This window comes from Musca autumnalis, unplaced genomic scaffold (genome assembly GCF_047663935.1).
Source record: "Musca autumnalis isolate F117 unplaced genomic scaffold, ASM4766393v1 scaffold_2, whole genome shotgun sequence".
Lineage (NCBI taxonomy): Eukaryota > Metazoa > Arthropoda > Insecta > Diptera > Muscidae > Musca > Musca autumnalis.
The window spans coordinates 269,528,542-269,548,907 of NW_027411755.1; the positions used below are offsets into that span (position 1 = coordinate 269,528,542).

The window sequence follows — 20,366 nt, forward strand, 5'->3', positions numbered from 1 at the left end:
CAAAGCGGATATGGAACATAGTGGTATCAGAATATCTCAGAAACTATAAGAGATAGAGAAAAACCGACCAAAAAATCTGAAAGTAATAAAAACTTCTGTACCAAATTTTGACTCTCTATCTTTAAAATTGCGAGCTGTATCTTGATTTCAACAGACAGACAGACGGACGTACGGACAGACGGACATGGTCAAATCGACATAGAATTTTATGCTGATCAATAATATATATACTTTATAGGGTCTCCGACGAATATTTCGATGTGTTACAAACGGAATGACAAATTTAATTATAGCCTGCATATGGTGGAGGGTATAAAAAGTCTCCAATTGATACAGAAATTGATACATATTATCGAGTGCCGTATCTAGCCAGACTGATGTTTTAAACTTTTGAAAACAGCCTAATCTAAAATATTTAAAACAAATAGCACAGCAACGAAAGGCGTACTAGACTTTTGAGTTATAACTTGGACAAAGTAATGCTTTTAAATAAGAATAAAAAAATAGAAGTACATATGAATATTTTTTAAAAACAAACCTATATATATTTCTCCTTGTTCTTGTAATTTCGTGCGTGAGTGTGCGTGTTCGTGCCTTCTCGAAAAACGCCGTGTTTGTGCGTGAAAGTGCATAAAAATTTTGGTCCGTGTTCGTGCATGTTCGTGCCTAATTTTTTAGGCACGCGCCCATCTCTACATTGAAGTAGGTGGATGTAAGATTTGTTAAATGTGTGAGCCACTTTTGCCAAACGAATTGATAGTATGTAGACATACAGTGTCCCAGCAAAAATAAAATCGTTACCTAATAATAGTTTTTATATAGTAGTAACTACTTAAAAACACCCTACTAACCCATTATTTTAACAAGTGCATGTCGCACTGAATGGCTATTTATTCTATGGCCACTAGAAGTTGAAAAATACGTGGAGCGTTGAACACACAACAATTGGATTTGTTGTCGGACACACACTCCGTACTTATTACTTAGTAAGGGGTAAAGTAAGTAGTTTTGTCTTGTAAAAGAATTAAGAAATAACCCATTATTTTTCAGCTCACTCGTAATGCAGAAAGTAGCTTGTTTACATTACTTTGTAATGGGTTATTCGGCTCATGTGGCTCCCAAATTTTTACTGGGTTGCGTCGCCATTCTGTTGGAAATGTTCGTAGAAAAAACTGTCAACCTAGATAATATATTATACAACGACATCCCCGATTTATGATATTTTTAAATTTTAAGTCATTGTTTTTACAATTGGCTCTTCGATTGGACAATAAATGTGGCCTTTACAACAATTTCGAGAAAAATCACCTTTGTCCCCATACAAATTACTATGGAAGCTTTGAGGCCCCAGTGGCACGTGTTAGCATATTCCGATTGTGCTCAAACTTTGGCAATCTTAAAAGCTAACAAAATTTGTTTATTGTAATTGTTGTTCTATGCCCAGTGTATAAATATGGACCGATTATTTTATAGCCAGGTAAAGTTAATCATTTATTAGAGAATACTTTGCAATTTTTTGTCAAAGAATGATTTCTACATTGACACATGTGAATTTGTTGTGTTCTGAATTGTGTACAAAATATCACTTGGAGTTTTGTTTTCAGTAAATAAATGTAACACTCCCAACCATGAAAAAACTTAAATTTATTCTTGAAAACATATAATATATTTCAAGATATTTTGGAAAATATATTCATGCTAATATTGTCGTGTCGTTCCCCCATTTCAAGTGATAGTTGACCCAGATAACATACTATTTTAGCTTAATTACGCCAAAGAACATTAAAACACACCCTTATTCGCAACATTATCAAATCTATTCGGGCTTGTTTACGTCTGTCCTTTGCTAGACTTTTCCGTACAAATAACCACCACTGAGTGAAAGTCAATACAAGGGCAATGAAAGAAACAGGACATGAAGATTGGACGCTGCTGCACCCAGTCATAACTATAAATAAAAACAAAAATCATTTTTGAAGCTCTAACGACAACATTTACATCGCTCTATTTGCTTCGCCGTACATACGAGGAACCGCAGTCGATTGGCCGTTGAATGTAAACGAGAACATTTGGAGTTGGTAAGACCTTATTTTTAATTTAGTAAAAAAAACCAGACACGAAAAATATTTGGCGCTAAGCCAGATAAACAAACGAACATCACCCCCATTCGCTGTAACAAAGAGCAACAATAAAGTCATATTTTTGGGTAATACATATGTACATACATTTCTTCATAAAAAAGCTATTTACCCCTTTATCTTTAATATTTCGGTGTTGATTTAGTTTGATTTGCTTTGGAGAACAGACAACACTTTAACTTTTTTCTAATATTTAAAAATAAACTGATTACACGTTAAAATTAATACCAATGCTTTTTATGTTGTACAAATTGCAACTGCATGTGTATCGATTCACATTAATCTTTCGTCACGTGAATAAATAAACAAATAATGTTTAACTACTTCCAATTTGTTTAATCAATAACATAAAAAAAATAATATTTACTCCAGAGGAGATACTAACTTCATTTTGTTTATGTAAAAAAACAATCTGTTTTTATATTCAAACAAAACACAACTCGCAGGGATAGGGGCAAATCATGTGGTCATAAAGTATTCTGTAACTCTACTCTCTCGTTAAGTATATTTTATACATGAAATATTTTGCCCAGATCAGAATGCGCGCTTTTTACCATTTTGAATGATTGGAATTAGAGTTTTGTATTTTTACACTAGCCAATTTTTGTTACTTCTAACTAGTAGTAGTAGTAATATATACATACATAGGTGCTGATAAAATATTAGCATAATCATCTAATATTCGATCTATGTAACAATGAAATAATTTCATTATTTCGAGAACAAGAAAGAGGCAGCAGTATTACTATCCCTAATATGTATCTATAGCAAATGATCAATTCTTTGGAAAATAACATAGGCGCAGTAAAAACTTTAAAAGGATGGTTTGTATTGTCTGAGATACATATTTATTTTGGAAATCGATAGAACGTTCGATATCACGCAACCACACTTAGTTTATAGTTTTCGAAATTATGTACACATGTATATACATAGTTTTACTCCTTAAATATTGTAGGCTACTCTGTGTTAACAATTGAGTTTTTTAAGTGCATTTTTACTACATAGATGACATAAAATGCGCAGACTTAGTAATACCAAACCTTAGACGCGTTTGCAGAAATAATTCCAACTCGGAACAAGACAACGACGACATACCCATCAATATGTAGCATGGCATGTACTCTTTAATCGAATAGAACATGACAAACTTTAAGTCATCACAAACCTTGGAAAATATTTTGAAATTTGAGGGAAAATCACGCAACACTGTTATTACAAAATAAATAGAATGAATACGGACAGGCAAAACTATTTTTTCTCCCAGCCGAATTTGGACAAGGACGAGTAACTACATGGATACCTTTTACAAAGAAAACAAGTAAGTGGGCAATGGCTACATTCGGGCCAACTATGTGATATCCTTCACCATTAGGCCTGTGAATAGCTGTTCGCGTATCAGCATTTGCTTTTGCATTAAGATGAAAATGCTCTGAAAACAACGTGTAAAGAAAGCAAAGTTGCCCGAAAATTAATTTCTAATTGTTTGGCACTTAACGATTTTCTTTGACCATGTAATGATCACAATCGCGACAGTTTTAAAAGTGACTATGCAAAGATTATGGCTTCGGCTAAATGTGTGATATTTGACCACCGTCGAAAACATACTTCGTATTGATTTAAAGCCATGCTGGGCTTCACGATTAGCTGGGATACCATAGCACCTTTTGCAATAACATTGATATTTGATCATTAACACCAATAAAATTAAAGTTCAGAAGGGATATTCATCATTGCCCAGCAAAATGTTCGGTGATATTCAAGAATGGGTGCATCCTCACCCAAAAATCTAGTAAAAAAAGCATGCCCCGCACAATCAAATAATTTTCAGATCCTTAGCGCGGCATCTTAACTAATCCCGCAGAATGGTACCTTTACAATTTGTTTGTCATGGCATCATAACCAATACCATAGAAAAGTATTTCACTAACCCCTTGGCATGTCATGTTATTGAACAGGAAGACACCAAACCACGAAACAAAGGTTTAGCTAAATAATGTAAAATACTTGTAGAGATTTTTCTATAAATTGCCCTTGTTTCGACAACACATCTATTTTAAAGATTCTTAAATTTTTTTTTATTAGAATAGCTGTATGTATTTGCAAATACTTAGATACACATTTCAAAACAAAAAATTAAAACTAAAACACATTATTAAATAAATTCATTTTTGTATTATAAACTCTTTGCAATATTTGGCAAAAAAATTGTTTTGATGTGAATCTCCAACGGACTGATTTCTACGAAAATTTAAACTGCCTCTAGCAATTCCGAAGGAGAACTTTTCATATTTTTCGCAGAATTTCAAACCAACGGCTGGAGGAGGGGGGTCAGTTTTATATCGCCAATGGCAACCAAAAAATAAAAATATTATCAAATGCTTGTGGTAATTCTAATGGATGGATGGATTACGTATAAAGTCAATGCGACAGTTTATGGCACAGTTAAACATGAACAATTCATAGCTCGGCGCTTTCATTCGTTCGCGTTGATTGACAAGGTTGAAATAACAAAAATACTTACAAAAGCAACAACAAGAAATATATCATATCCAAATGATATATGACATACATAATATATTAACTTTCATATACAGTGGTGAGCAGAAAACTAAGGATACTACAGTGCCCGGCATAATTATTTTGACAAGTTTGAAAAAATTATGTGTTTGGTTTTTTACCGGATTAGTCTTCTACAAAAATATGAAAAAATATTCTGGCTAATCCTTTACTAGAGTACTTATAATTAGTAATAAATTTTATCAATTTAAATTTACGCTTCCACTTTTGTGATGTAAATAAAATTTCACTGCGTGGCATAAGTATTTTGACAAAATTGTTTTATTGATTTTTAGACCTCAACAATAAAAAATGTTTTATTTATACTTATGATTATTATTAGTTACGGTAAAAATAATATACTTCACACACATCTGTACCGCTATGGACCCATTTACGGATCGATGTTTCAAGGATTTATGGATTTATCACTAAACAACATTTTCGATCATTTTCTCCCATTATTTTCCACATTTCCACTTTTTAATGAGAGTAAAAACATTTTTCTCTTACAAATGTGATATTTGAAGGAGACTACTTTAAGTTTGAACCCGAAATACGCTCCAAACTTGCTCCACAAAATTCAGGCTTACCATAGTAGCAGTGTCCTGCAAATGAATACATAACATTTCGATCGGTTTAATACCATGTTATTATGAAATATTGTTTAAAATGCCAAAATATTCATTATAGTCCACAGCATTATCGATAAAAATTAAATATCACAGTATTTTAAATGGTCGATCAACATATTCTGATGCCTGGAAATATTTGGGCATGGCAATAACATCAGAAGGACATTTATTTCACAAAGATATCAAACTTTTTGGCGGTTTTTTGACTCAAGCATACTAAAAAGGTTATTTTAAGATGAATTATGTCCAAATTTATTTTTATCAGTCCACAATATGCTCTACCACAATGATTGGTGGGGTGCAAGTGATTTTTATTGAAAATCTAATTGAAAATTGTTGTGGCTATGATTTATAAATCGAGTGGAATAGCAAAAAATGACTTCAAATTGATTTTTTTCTAATGTTTAGAGGTTCTAGTCTTAATAGAGAGTTTGCTATGACATCGAAATTATTCAGAATATGAGGATTTGTGTGCTTAAGTAAGATTAGATTTGCAATTCTGCTCTATTTACCGGAGAGCAACTTCTGTAATTTCACATTTTCTGCCTAGATCGACCATATTTACAACGTTTTCAGTATTTTGAGATTTATTCGTTTCAAAATAGATAGATAACTGCAGCAATGTCTAAACAATAGCTACATCTATCACCGAAACTGTAATTTTAAATTTCACTACAATGTTTGACACCAACATTCCCTATTTGAATTAAAAATCTATGACTGTCAAGAACATTTTTTCTTAAATGTTAATAATTTAGCTAAATCAATTAATTTTGTTACCAAAAAGTTCGATTAAGTACCAAAAGTAACATAATTAAAGCATGTAAAAATACTTATGCCGTTTTGCGTTTGCCTCCCTTTTTAAACATTCGCCTACCTAATCACAAATAAAGCTGGAATATTTTTGAACCACTAATTTTTATTTAGCTGAGAGGACAAAGAAAACCCCTAAGCTGTTAATATCCCGTTATATGAATGCTGACAATAATTATATGCCTTTTAAGACAAATGTAAATTTTGTCAAAATAATTATGCCGGGCACTGTATTTTTTATAACAACATTCGAATGAACTAAAAATGTTTAATTGTTTAGCTAATTACCACACTTTTATAATAGAATTGTTGGTATTAAGAGATAACGAAATTTGAATGTATGAATGGTCATATTTTGGGCATCTCTTGGTCGAAAAGAGGGGAAAAAGTCGAATCAAAATCAACACCGTATGGTGTCAACATGAACACTGACGTGTTCATTTTTTTTGACCACGGATATTGACATTTTGTGAATCTGACCACTATTGGTGTCAATATGAACACATGCGTGCCCAATTTTGAATATTTCGACCACAAACGTGCTCACTTGGACGACGGTTCGTTGTTAATTCCCGAAACCGTTGACCCCATCTCGTTGTCAAATTGACAACAGCGTGCTCATTTCGACCACAAATGGTGTTGATACACTATCGACAACGGTGTCATTTTTCTCTGGGTGAAAGTCAAAGCCCTGAAAAGAAGACGAATGAAGAAAAACTGTAATTGTAATAAGAGGTATATAAAAACGTGCTTAAAATTTTCAGTACCACCAATGAAGTGTGGGTTTTTTAATAATTGTTATTAAATGTATCCAGCAAAAATTCGGTTCAGTTAGACATAATGTAACCCATTACAAAATAATGTAACAAGGTAAAATTACTTACTTCACTACTTACTAAGTAATGAGTACGGTGGGACAGAGCGTGTGTGTCCGACTACAAATCCAAGACGACTTTTTGTTAAGAATATAAAAAACAGTTTTTGGTGCACATGTAAGCGTTTAAACAACCCTTAATGTTTATACGCCTAGCACAGTGCGTAGTGTGCGCTGCTACCAATCAGAAGTTCGTATAATCAAATGCAGCAGAATGCAAAATAAAATAAAAATATGAAGTGTGTTGAAATTAAAAACAAATTCTACCTCAAATGTTCTATAACATATATAACATATCGCTCATTTACTCAAAGAGTGGCACAACTCAAAAAATGCGTTTTCTGAGTTAGCAGGTTCTATTTAATTACTTTTGTTCAAAATTTGTATTCTAATATCTCTAAAACTCATCGAGTTACAGGTCATTTACTACGGGTTTGGTATAATTTAACAAAAAAGTTTTTTGGTGCGTTTATGAGGCACTAAAACACTTGAAATCATGCTTGATCTTGCTCAGAAATTTAGCACTGATATCTGGCTAGTTGTTTGCAAAACATGGTGCAAGTAATTATTTTATTTCTTGTGTAATAATACTTTTAAGCTGGGAAGTCAAATTTCAATCGCCAACTTAAAAAGCGTTTTCCTCGAAACTGGATTTTTTGAGATGTACTCGTATCACTCTTTGAGTAAATGAGCGATATGTTTTATAGCTTATTTTCAACTTCAAGTGACCATAGAATAACTAGTTATTCTATTGCTTATAGAATAACTAGTTGTAAATAATGGATTAGTAGGGGGTTTTGTAAGCAGTTATTACTACTAAAAAATACTCTTAAAACCCATTATTTGGTAATATTTTTTTAATTGATGATTTTTTCCTAGTCAAATATTACCGTAAGTTAAAAACATAGGTGTGAGTCCCGTTAGTTTCATCAGCTTTGATATTTGGTCTTGCAGATATACACAGATTTCTGTTGATTCGGATGTAAGGATATAGTATTTTTTATGTATTCTGAGACCTATAGAAACATTTTATGACAAACAATTTCGTAGAATATCACATTTAAAAGGAGAGTTAATAAATCAGTGTTTTGTGTTTTCTTAAAGAAATGGTGCTTTTGGAAATTTTATAATTGAATCAAAAAGGTGAATGGAAATATTTTATTGGACAAGGAAGAAATCGCATTTAATATTGGTAATTACATACATACATTTTTCATGTATGTACCTATTTATCACATTATATAATCATTTGATTCCCGATGCCGATTTCCCGTTGATGTTTTGAACTTTGAAGAAAATGTGTTTTATTTAACAACTAAGGAGAAGCGATGTTTCTAGATATATTTTTTTCTTTTTAAAAGTGTGACTATTTACAAATTATTTTATTCAGTTTTTCTTTTATTAAAGTGTGTTGTGTATTTCTTTGGAATTTTTAATGTACCTATGTGTCTGTTGTTGCTTTGCCTTTCAATAAACAACCACCATTGTTAAATGTGTGTATATGATAGAGCCCTTACTGAGAGCAAGTAAGCATACATTTCAATGTGTTTTACATTGAAATTTACGCTCCCTTGCTCTCAGTAAGCGCCCGCTGGTGCATGTGTGTGTTTTTTTTTGGGTTTTTGTTTTTGTTTGCACCCAAACATATATTTGTTTGCAGGACCCAAACATATGTTATGTTTGGGACTGCTTGCAAACAAATATATGTTTGCTACATTATATGTTTGGGACATATGTTAGAGAGGCCATTTTTCCTGTGTGTAGGTGTTCCAAACAAACAAAAACTTGTTTTTGTTTTGTCGCCCTTATATTCACATTTTTTTATGTCCTCTTTTTGGTCGACACTAATTTAGAGCTTAATGAAATACATAGGATAGATGAACTTTTGATGCCCTTTCCAGAAAAAATATCCCCTCGACCAAGTTTGGGTATCACGACTGGGATAAACCATTAACAGATAGCAAAAAAAGAGTCGCTTTTTCGAATATATTTCACATAAAGAGAATGCACAGTGCTTTCTATTGTACTCCCATTAGTACTATGTGTTCTATTTACCTTTTGTTTGTATAGTTACCTATACATAGAAACCGCCCACCCATCTTCTCTTCGTTTCTTTATGCCACCTATAAAAAACATACATTTGTGAACACTGAGCTGTTTACAATATCTACCTAGAAACATATACACACATACATACTGGCCATTAATTAATTAAACTATAATTAATATGGATGATGTGTGTCGATTAGATTTCGATAACTGTGACTCAAAGGAAAACAAAAAGATCCACAAAGACGAAAGAATAAATTACCTTGATGACCCATTCTGTCTCAGTCTTTGGTTTAGTTTCAATTTATACACTGCGTGCAAAATCTTAACATCCCAAACATTATCAAAATTATGCTAAATTCATAGTAAGTCAATGTGTGAAAAACTATACAATTCGTCCGAATTTACCCCCCTTGCCTATATGTTAGAAGAAAATGTAGATAATCCATTTTTCGAAAAGCCCACAACAGCCACACGAAAATAATTTGAACGAATGTCTTCATGTGGGCTAATGGTTTTTTTTTGGATATTTTATTTATTTATTTATTATTTTTTTATTTTGGACAAAGAATGTGCAGTGCATTTTTGTTGTTTTACTGAAATCACCGCATCCAGACGTTCACATTAATTTTCTTCTACAAAATGGTTATTGTTGATTTTGGGATGGATTTCAGTGAATTTCTGACATGCATACAGACTGACACGCAGACAGAGCGATTTATTTTTTTAATAACATTTGCATATGCGCCAAATTATTGCAAAGTAAACAAGCTTTTTAAGGCGAAATTATTCAAAAAAGATGAATTTATGAGTGTAAAACGGAAAAATATAAATCAATACCTTCAAAAATTACAACTAAAATGACAACCTAATTATGACCACTTATGTACGTAAATTTTCTATGAAGTGGTATTTATGTTTAACATCTGCATTAGAGTGCCCTAACTAGGAATTTGTATGTTTTGCTCAGTTACACTTCGAAACATTTTAATTGTAATCAAATACGTAGCAAAGACAGGAAAAATGTGTATGTCTTTTCCAAAAACAGAGTTCCAAATGTTGGTTATAGATGGCTAACCAATTTACTGGAAATACAGCAGTATAGACAACAGCAATGTTAATCGTTTCTGTTTCCCATTTGTCCACATAAAAAAAAAACATAAACGTCGTAAAAAATTTTCTTTACTTTTGTTTGTATTTTTTATTTAATAAAATACAAAAAAGAATGCCTTAGATGTAAGTTTAATTTTCAAATAAAAAATAAAATCAGCTGGGCCAGGCTGGGGTTTGCACCCACGTCCTTGAAAAACACAGGAAAAAAGTGTTGTCAAGGCGCGTTAGCGTTCAGAGCATCGCTAAGCGTTTGTCATGAAAGCACAACTAAATGGGAAAATCCCCATTGTTGTTGTAAAAAACAAAAATGCATTTGAAAGAGTAAAAGTTAGATGATAGCGAAGCCGTCCCACATCCGATATGTCTGACGGCTCCTCAACCTTCTTCGTGCAAGGTAAAAATAATCAAAATAATGAAACCTTCAAATTTATACAATTAAATGTAAAACTTGACGAAACATTAAATATTCAATAAATTATTATCCCTGAAGAAGCTGGCACAGTTTATAATTTACATTTGTAGATTTTCTTAAAATATCTAAATTTTCCACCAAATTTTCCAGATTTTTTCTGAATTCGAACCGATTTCTTTCACAAATTTAAATTTTTCTCCGAATTTTCCTCCGAATACGTCGCGAAACTCATTTTTTTAGAATTTCTTTAAAAAACTTTCCGAATTCGGTGACCACATACATACAACTTTCGTACCGAATTCTGCATCAGTATCGGAAATTTGTTCGGAGATTCTAACCGAATTCCAATCGAAATCGGAAAAATTTTAGGTGGTTTCAGATAATATTCAAATTGTAAACAAATACATACATACAGTGTTGGTCACATAATTAGCACACCTCACTAGCATAATTTATGTTACCTGAAAAGGCATTCAAAATTAGCTGTATTTAATAAAATATTTGTACTAATATATTCGCTGTAGTATGCCTCAGAAACACAACGCAATATAGAAACTGAAACATAACTGTTACTTTGAATAACCCCCAAAAATAAGAAGAAAGTCCTAGATTGGCAGGACACATAATTAGCACACCTTCAAAGAAATCACTAATTTTGTGAACAATTTCAATATTTTCGTCCACATTCAGTTTTAACCCCCTGTTTTTGTAACTATTTTCTGTTCGTTCGTCTATATTCGTAATAATTTGGCCATCCATAGCTCAGCCCCTAGATGACGTAAAGACCTAATTCTTCGTAGACACGCTCTATATATAGGTAAGAATTCCTCATTCAAAAATCAGAGTTCCGCATTTGCGCTAAGGCGAATAAATCGATCTACAAATTTTAACAATTCGTGTGAGAACAATAAAAATTTTTACAAAAACAGGGGGTAAATCCCTTTCGTTTTGGAATAAGTTCCAGTCTGTATGTTATACTCTCCTCCAGTCACCGAAATTTCAGTGTCAAAAGGGAATTATATGGGGTATACATTGGGTCCCAAGGACTGATGGAAATTTTAGTTTGTTTAATTATTTTTATCGATCTCTTCACACGTAACCAAACTGATCGAGGCAAACAGTTCATATAAAAACCATGTAAAACATCATAATCTTGTTCATCTTATTAGATTTACGTGTAGTGAGGTGTACCCAACAGCTGTGTGCATCTGTAAAGCCCGTTTGACCCAAAAATTGTCATTAGAAAAACTGTAATATGATGCATTAAACTGTTGACTTTATAAGTTCTGATCCATCTGGACTGAATTTTACCGATATGTCGTGGTGTATGCCACGGTAAGTCTATGTCCATCTCTATGGGACCTACGCAGATTTTAATAAATTTCTAAACATAACGCGAAAGGGAAATATTTTAGTGAGACCGCAAGATAAAATTTTTCCCGGAGCTGAGCTCATTACTCTAGAAATAATTTATCTTAAATAGTACATGCCTATTTTCACACATTCTAACCATATTCAGAAAACCTCAATATACCCTATTGATAGAATAAATTTCTACTGTTAAATGCGCCCATATATTACGTGTTCATCTAGTGCTTTGTTGGTAGTTATGTAATGTTAAGTCTTGGTCTTGTGCAGACGTGTAATTCTGAATTACAAACTGTGTTAATAATTGATCCTTCTTCTCGTAGGATGTATTTCGGGTGATTTTGTATTTATTAATACCATCCAGGTTGAGAATTTCGTTAAAGAAATAAACGACATTTAAACATTTTTGAAAAGTTTTTGCACTTCATATTAAATTTTCGGTAATCGGTTAACAATTCCAATAATTTCAGATCCAATTGTACCTTTATTTTTAAAGTTTTGTCCATGGTTTTGTCAACATTCTGACGTTTAAGTGTACAATACCAATTATTGCTCATTATGGAGAAATATTTTGAAATTTTAGTTTGATAAATTATTTTTTTTTTTCTAAAAATGATTTTTTCAATCATCATCAATAAGAATTAACTTCTATATAAATTCATTTATGTATGTTAATTGATTTAAATGAAAAAATCTAATATGCCATTTAGATATGACACCATTAGCCGGATTTAGCGCATTATCAGGTTTTATTTTATAAATCCAGCCAAAATCTACCAGATTTCCCATACAATAATAAATCCTCCTATTGAGTGGATTTGTTTTAAATCTGGCATAAATCCTCGTATACAACTCTGTTTTTTGCAACATGTTGCTAGAAAATACAAAAAGTTGCAAGCTGGCACAGGAAACAAGGTAGATGCATCGGTGAATTGCTACGCTAAAAATAATTTAAAATGTAAAAATATGTAAACAAGGAAAAATTAAATTTGTTTTGATGTACAAAGTTGATTTTAATCAACCAAGATTTATGATGTCTAAACGATAAAATAATTCGTTTATTTATTTTAGATGGGCAAACTGCGATAAAATAATTCTTTATTTGCTCTTTAGTTAGCATTAGTAGCATAATGTGGTAACATTTTGAGTATTAAACAATACATTTGTAATTTGACGTATGTTTTTTGAGACGAATTCAATTTACAAAAAATTCTCTTGACGTTTTACATTCGTTCAGATGGGCTGATGCATCTACCTTGGTAATTGTGCTATGAACAAAAATCAGCTGACCGCCATTTAAATCCTTCAAAATGTATATCTAAATGCAATAAGATTTGTACTGGATTTATTAAATCCAGTCGAGGATTTATGGCTAGTCTAAATGAGCTATAAGGGTGTGCTAATTAAATGTCCTCTCAAACAACCACGGATGATACTATTTACATATTCTATTGAATCTGCTTTGCTACATCATAGGGAAGAATTTTGAAATTTCGAAATCCGTTTCAGACAATTTGGAGTCGATTTAGCCATGTCCGTACGTCTGTCTAGCTGGCTGATTGGTGCGCACGATAACTCTCGATCGGATCAGCAGATTCGAACCAAAGGTATGGTAATATTTTTTCCAAACTTAGTTTAAGTTCGAAGATAGGCCATATCGGTCCACTCCTTCCGGTACCTCCTCCACAAAAGTTCAATATTTTCCCGTAAAATGGTGTGAACGATAGCTCTCGAAGGGAGCAATTGATTTGGTATAAACTTCGCACATCGTATTATTTCGTCCAGTCAAGTATCAGGTTGGAACATGGGCTATATCGGTCCACTCCTCCGGGTACCTCCAACACAAAATTTGGGAAAAATGAAGTTTAAGAGATCCTCTCGCATCGTTACAATAGGTTTTTCTAGCGGCCTCATTTGCAACAGTATAATTTTTTCTGAAGTCAATACTTCCTGAGATAATGGACCAAAAGCTCCAAAACCCTGCCGGCACATACTGAAATGGCTATTGTGCAAAATAACTCTAAAACTAATTAAATATTTCTAGTCCTTTATGAAGAAGTTTGGTTACTAAAAATGTTTGATATATGTCAGTGATTTGGCAAACTCTTGATTCAAAATCGATTTATATACGGCATAATTATTTTGTTTGGCTTTGTTTTTCTGAGGCTGAGGGTATATCTCCGTCAGCATAGCTGACTGATTCTTTCTTACTTGTTACTTATATAGATTATCGACTACACTAAATTAATTGCCAACAAGTATGAAAGATACACCTGTTCGTTGTTTACTCAATAATTTCTACAAATCCAGTAACTTCTTGTAAAGAACTACATTTCAACAAAATCCCAAATACAATAAGAAAACAACACATCTCAATAACCAGATAAACATGCAAGCATCTGTTTCTGAGTAATCTCAATGGAGGAAAAATATTATATATCACCCCCGCCAAAAACTTATCTTAACGGTCCTATAAATTTCCCAGGTAAACATGCACACAACAGCACGACCACCACCATATGTACATAAAAAGATGTATGTACCCAGCAAACCAAATGTCGGATGTCCGACACGTCTGAACAATTTCGGAAGCAACATCGTTCTGTTAATCAGATTTTGTACCGATTTCGTTGCGAATGTCGGAAAGAAATTTCCTTTCCGAATTACCCAAGGATTTTCTTCAGTAGTAGAATTCTGTAACTCATTTTTCCAGTTACCTACAAAAATCGGTATAATTAATATGCTTATAATTCGGTAGTTAACGAAATTTTTCGGTAAGTTAACAACCCAAATATAGTCGTCGCTAAGTCCTACCGATACCAACATTGTTGCGTTTTATACCGATACCAACAATGTTGCGTTTTATAATTTTTCGTTTTAATTTAAGCGATTTTTGTGGATAACTCAAAAAATGGGTTCCGCTACGATTGGTTTGCTGGGTATGTATTGTTGTGCATGTACAATCATCCCCAACATTTTCTTCCAGCTCAATATGAAAGAACTGTTAACAAACGATATGACATAATATAATTCGTATCTGCCAAATGTGTTGTTGTTGTTGGTTTTGTATTTTCAGTTCTAACTCGAACGTACATCAGCTGATCATAGTGTAAGTTTCTCTTGTGCCAGACTCTGAAAATAACATATGAAAATATTTTAGCTTTTAGGAGAGAGCGGAGGTGAAGGAGCTTCCTTTCCCATAAGCTCAAAACACTTTCTTGAAAATTTTCATAGTTCTGGCACAAGATTTTAAAGATTCCATCCTCTTAGTCCAGCCGTTCGTCTGAGATGCTCTCGCCGTCATTGTCTGTTTTGTTTGCTTGCTTTTATTTTTGGTAAAGCAACCACAAACAACAAACCAAAAATAAAAATGGATAAACTTTACCTTCTTCCAATTGCTTGCTGCTCAGTTTAAGTGTAGACACGAACGTGAGCAAATTGTATGTAGTTTTAGGAATAATTTATGCTTTTCATCGGTTCTCGATAGCTGCTGTTTGTTATTTGGTTGTTTGTTATTTATGTTTGATTGTTGCACACTTTTTGCTTATTGAGTACAGATACAGATAGAAGAATGGCCCTGCATGACGTATTTACATAGATACACACCAGTATATGTATGAGAATGTTTATTACTCGTCGAAAGTGAACTGGGGAGGCGGGGCGGTTGATTCGGGTAATTGTATCTTTTTACACGCACAACAATGTCCAGCAAGCAAAAAGTTAGAGTTGCACTGGGAAAAGGAGATTATTTATCTCGTGTTTGCCTTCACTTCTAGTACATTTTACACTTTTACACACACACACGCAAAAACAGCGAATAATTTTTAACCTTTTTGTACTTCTGTTACTCGTAGTTGGGAAGGGATTTAATATTTTTCGCACTCACTCACTTTTGTTTTCATTCTTTCTTCATTCAATTTCAATACATGGAACCTTTTTACGATTTCAGTGAATTTGAAAATTATCACTTAAGATTTTTGCATCCGTGACGCGCCCGTTCACTTCGTTCGTGGATATCTTCATTCAGATGTTTCACTATTCTGTCTTCATCCATACGCGAGGGCCGGACAGACAAGAGACTCCCGATAGATATTTGTGTGATTTATATTTTCTATAAAAATAATTCTTGCCAAGTTTAGTCGATCCGCCCGTTCGCAACAGCTCTGTTTCTTTTTGTGTATTTGATTTTCTTAATACATACATAATACACGGGTCAAACACATTTTGTTTTTTCACGATTTTCGTTTGAACGTAAGTCAGCGACTAACACATTGACTTAAGGTTTCCTCTCTTTTAGTGATGATTCCTCAAGATTTCCTCACTTTTATTGCGTATTCCTTGAGTTTCTCTCTCTTTCTTAGAGCTCATTTACACGAGGAAACATTGTTCGCTTGTTTCCTCTAAAACGTGTGTTCCGTTTTGATTCTCATTCGCAAAATTGGTCAGTGTTGGGAACAAACGTAGAAGTGATTGTACATGTTCATGGTTATTTATATTATTTTCCAAAGAATTGTTTTTTGAATATTTATGTACAATAGGTAGATACTCATTTTTGGTAACTTTATGTAAAAACGTACGTCTACCGTTCAAAAGGTACGCTTGTTAAACAGCGCAACCCTGAAAATGCATTTACGAATGAGAATGAAAACGGAACACACGTTTTAGAGGAAACATTGTTTCCTCGTGTAAATGAGCTCATAGTTGGTTCGATTATTTTTATCGATTAATCGGAAAAGAGCGAGCTCAAAGAGGAATTGATACATTAGGTCTGTCTCAGTCAATGTGATTTAGGAAAATTTAAAAAGTGACACTCATGGCGGAATAAGGTGTTACATCGATAACAATTATCGAGCCATTTACCACACCGATTATTGTTATCGATGTAACACCTTAGCTGTGTTCCTTTACTTACCTGAGGTTACCATTTTTAACCTGCAAAGCGTTCCTTAACCCCGAAAAGTGGCAAAACTGGAAGCAATTTTTAAGAGAGTGAGAGAGGAGGCTACCAGACAAATTTCTGCAGGTAAAAAATGGCAGAACTGATTTTTCGACTTTTGTTTGACGATTATTTCACAATAAAGAAGAAAATGGACGAAAAACAGTAGAAATAGTCGAACGCTGACAAAACTAAATTAAAAACTGTGAAATAAAAGACGAACATTTATTTTTTATACCCTCAGCATTTATGCTAACGAGGGTATATACACTTTCATACGGGCAAAATGTGCTTCATCGAAATAATGGTTTTAGACCCCAAGTATGTTAGGACGAAATGTGTTCCAGACAATTTGGAGTCGATTGATCAATGTCCGTCCGTCTGTCTGGCTGGAGCGCACAATAACTCTCGAACGGTTCAAATTTTGGCTTTCGTAATATTTTGCCCGAACTTGGTTTAAGTTCGAAGATGGGCTATATCGGTCCACTCCTTCCGGTACCTCCCACACAAAAGTTCGAAAATGTTCGGAAAATTTGTGCGAACGATAACTCTTGAAGGGAGTAACCGATCCATACTTTGCACATCCTGAAATGTGTACTAGACTTAGATAAGGTTTCAATATGGACTCAATCGCTCCACTCCTTCGGGTACCTCCCACACAAAATTTCGCAAAAGTTAAGTTTAGGGACTGCTCTCGAATCGCTTTGATTTTTGTTGTGCCAACTTGCCCCCCATACGACGGTACAAGTTTCATCAGGGGCAAGTCCATACTTCTTGAGAAAACCGTCCGAAAGTTGTAAAAAAACCCCTATAGCACTACATGTAGCGGCTTGAGAGCTCGAACCAAGTACTGCTCGAACCATCGTAATATATCTTCGAATATTAGATGAAATTCAAAGATGGTGCTTATAAGTCCACTCCTTCCGGTACCTCCCCCATAGAAGTTCTAAAAAATTCGCTGAAATATATATATATATATATATATATATATATATATATATATATATATATATATATATATATATGAGGAAAAGTCAATTTTTTTAGTTTCCATGAAGCCAAGGTTTGCACTATTATAATACGCGAACTATTGTAGTTTGCCAGTAACTATGACTATTGCTGGATTAATTTAGATGTTTTTGTACAAAGCTCAAAAATTTAGCAAAAAAATTTAATTTACGTGGTAGTTACGACCGCGTAAAGGAAAAACCATAGGTAAAAACACGTTGAATCTAAACAGGTTTTTTACATTGCTATTCGATTTCTGATTAAACCATTCAAATGACGGACATCTGTCCAAAGTAAAAGTTGGAGAATACAAAATGAAGATTACACTTCTAATGTATCACTTTCCAAAATTTCCACTGCATCCACCTTTTATGGATGCTGACATTTTGAAGCCGGATTTGAGGTGTTTTTTGTATTATAGGACTAAAGAACTCGCGATTTCGCATAATCTGATATGTATATTAAGTATGTAGCCCACACAGCAGCAGAGTAATCTAATGCCAAAGGCAAACATTTAGTGCGATATTTTTTCTAAAAAAACCCATTTTTTGGGTACAGTATTTACAATTTCGTTTTGAGTGTGCTGGTACCCCGCGATATTTTAGTTTTTCGACGATCCGGATCATATGAATCACAGATCGTAAAAATCTATCTACTAGAACGGCGGAAATGGCTACTGCAAAAATTGAAAAATTTGCGAAAAATGTTTTTCAAAATATCGCTGACTAATTCGCGTTTTATGTGGATCGTTTCCATATCAATGAAGAAAGTGAATCATCACTCGCGTTTGTGCGAAAACAGCGGTTTGAAAAATTTAGTGGCATGGGAGCTGTATCCGATTTATCCAAAAAATACTGTGTGATGCTACATCCACGGTTCTTGATGGATTTTATTGAAATATGTTTAGATCGATGTATTTTTTCACGGTTGATAGTGAAATCGGATGCGCATAAAAAGTGTATGCACTTTGTGCAATATATAAGCGTAATACAGTTTGTTGCACACTAAACTGCAGACGATGCTACATCTTAGGGGCCAAAGTAAATCCTGGCAAATGTGTACAAATTAAAAGAGAAGAATTCGCTGTATTGGTAAACAGCATGCGCATCAAGTGATTTTGAGGATTTCGCGATTTACACGCATTTCAAAATGAACATTACCCGATACAATTTTATCTCAAGATTATACCCCATTTAAATTAACCCAACATTTATTTGAAAGATATCCATATCTTCTGCTAGATGTTAGCGTGTTTTCGAGAAGTGATTAGAATAAAAAATGTGATTTATTGCGTGGAGTTTAACTAAAATAGAAGAAAAACTCCGACCTATTTTTCTTACATTTTGTTCAACTAACTCACAAAATGAATTTTAATAAATATTTTCTCTTACAAAAATTTTATAAATTTCCTCAATATATTTTTTTGTTTTTTGCTATAATATGCAAACCGCTAAACGGATTTGTATAGTTTTGATTTCATTTGAATCTTCGCGATGTTTAGATTATGTACATATTTTTTATATATTTTTCAGATGCATAAACAGCTTGAATTTTATTAGAACAAGTTGTAAACTACCAATTGTTTTGAATGCTTCCTTATTTCCGCGAAAATTTACAACTTTTTCACTAAAGTTATGGGACCTCAGTAACCATATAATGATTACAGTCTTTTAAAGATTTTTTTCTTTTTATCAGAATTGAAACCGCCATAACTTTTGCGCGCAACAACACACACAGGCTGCGGGTATATCTCTGTCGGCAAATCCGACTGATACTTTTTTACTTGTTTATGTTTCTTTTTGACATTGCTGCCAGATCTACCATTTCCGTTCCTTTACTTTTCTTGTAAAAATGTTAATGAGAGAGCAATTTTGACACTTTTCTCTTTTACCACTCTTACCATTAAAAAAGTAAAGGAACAAAGATGTTATTATTCCACCATGGTGGCACTAAAAGGTGGAGTAAAGTTTTGCCTTAACCCTGAGTTTACACATGCCAGGACAGTTGACTTCCCAACAACTGAATGAAAATCGTCTATTTTCTTGCTCTGTTCCATAAACTGCTACTATTTTTAGTAGATTGTTCCAGTACTGGAACAGACCATTTATGTTCTTTTGTTTTCAACACATTTCAATTTGCTCTGTTCCAGAACCTGCAAGAAGCTACTATTTTTTACTACGATAATATTTTTTCCTTTATGTTATCGGAAAAAATAGTAAAAATTTGTAGATACTTGCAGATTATTTGGTCTGTTCCAGAGCTGCAAGAATCTACTTATTTTTTCTATTCTTGTTTGTCCATTATGTACATTATTTTTTGGTCTGTTCCTCTGTTCCATGGTAGAATGATAAAAGGTAGTCGCATCTGTCAATTTTGGGTAAATACAACCCTGTATGTCTGTACGGGAGCGTGTCAAATACAGAACAACAATAATACGGCATGACATTTCATAACAAAAACA

At 33.3% G+C, this 20,366-nt stretch overlaps 1 protein-coding gene across 11 annotated transcripts in view; it reads right to left on the minus strand.

The window, feature by feature from the left end:
- Window positions 1–16,259, minus strand: part of Plc21C (Phospholipase C at 21C) — a 78,027-nt gene extending 61,768 nt beyond the window's left edge. For 8 of the 11 annotated variants that reach the window (XM_073964980.1, XM_073964972.1, XM_073964975.1 and 5 more), the window contains exon 1: window positions 15,347–16,259. The gene's annotated coding sequence lies outside the window, so the exon portion shown is untranslated. The remainder of the gene's footprint in view (window positions 1–15,346) is intronic. The other 3 variants (XM_073964976.1, XM_073964974.1, XM_073964979.1) reach the window with 2 other exon arrangements.
- Window positions 16,260–20,366: the final 4,107 nt, after the last annotated feature.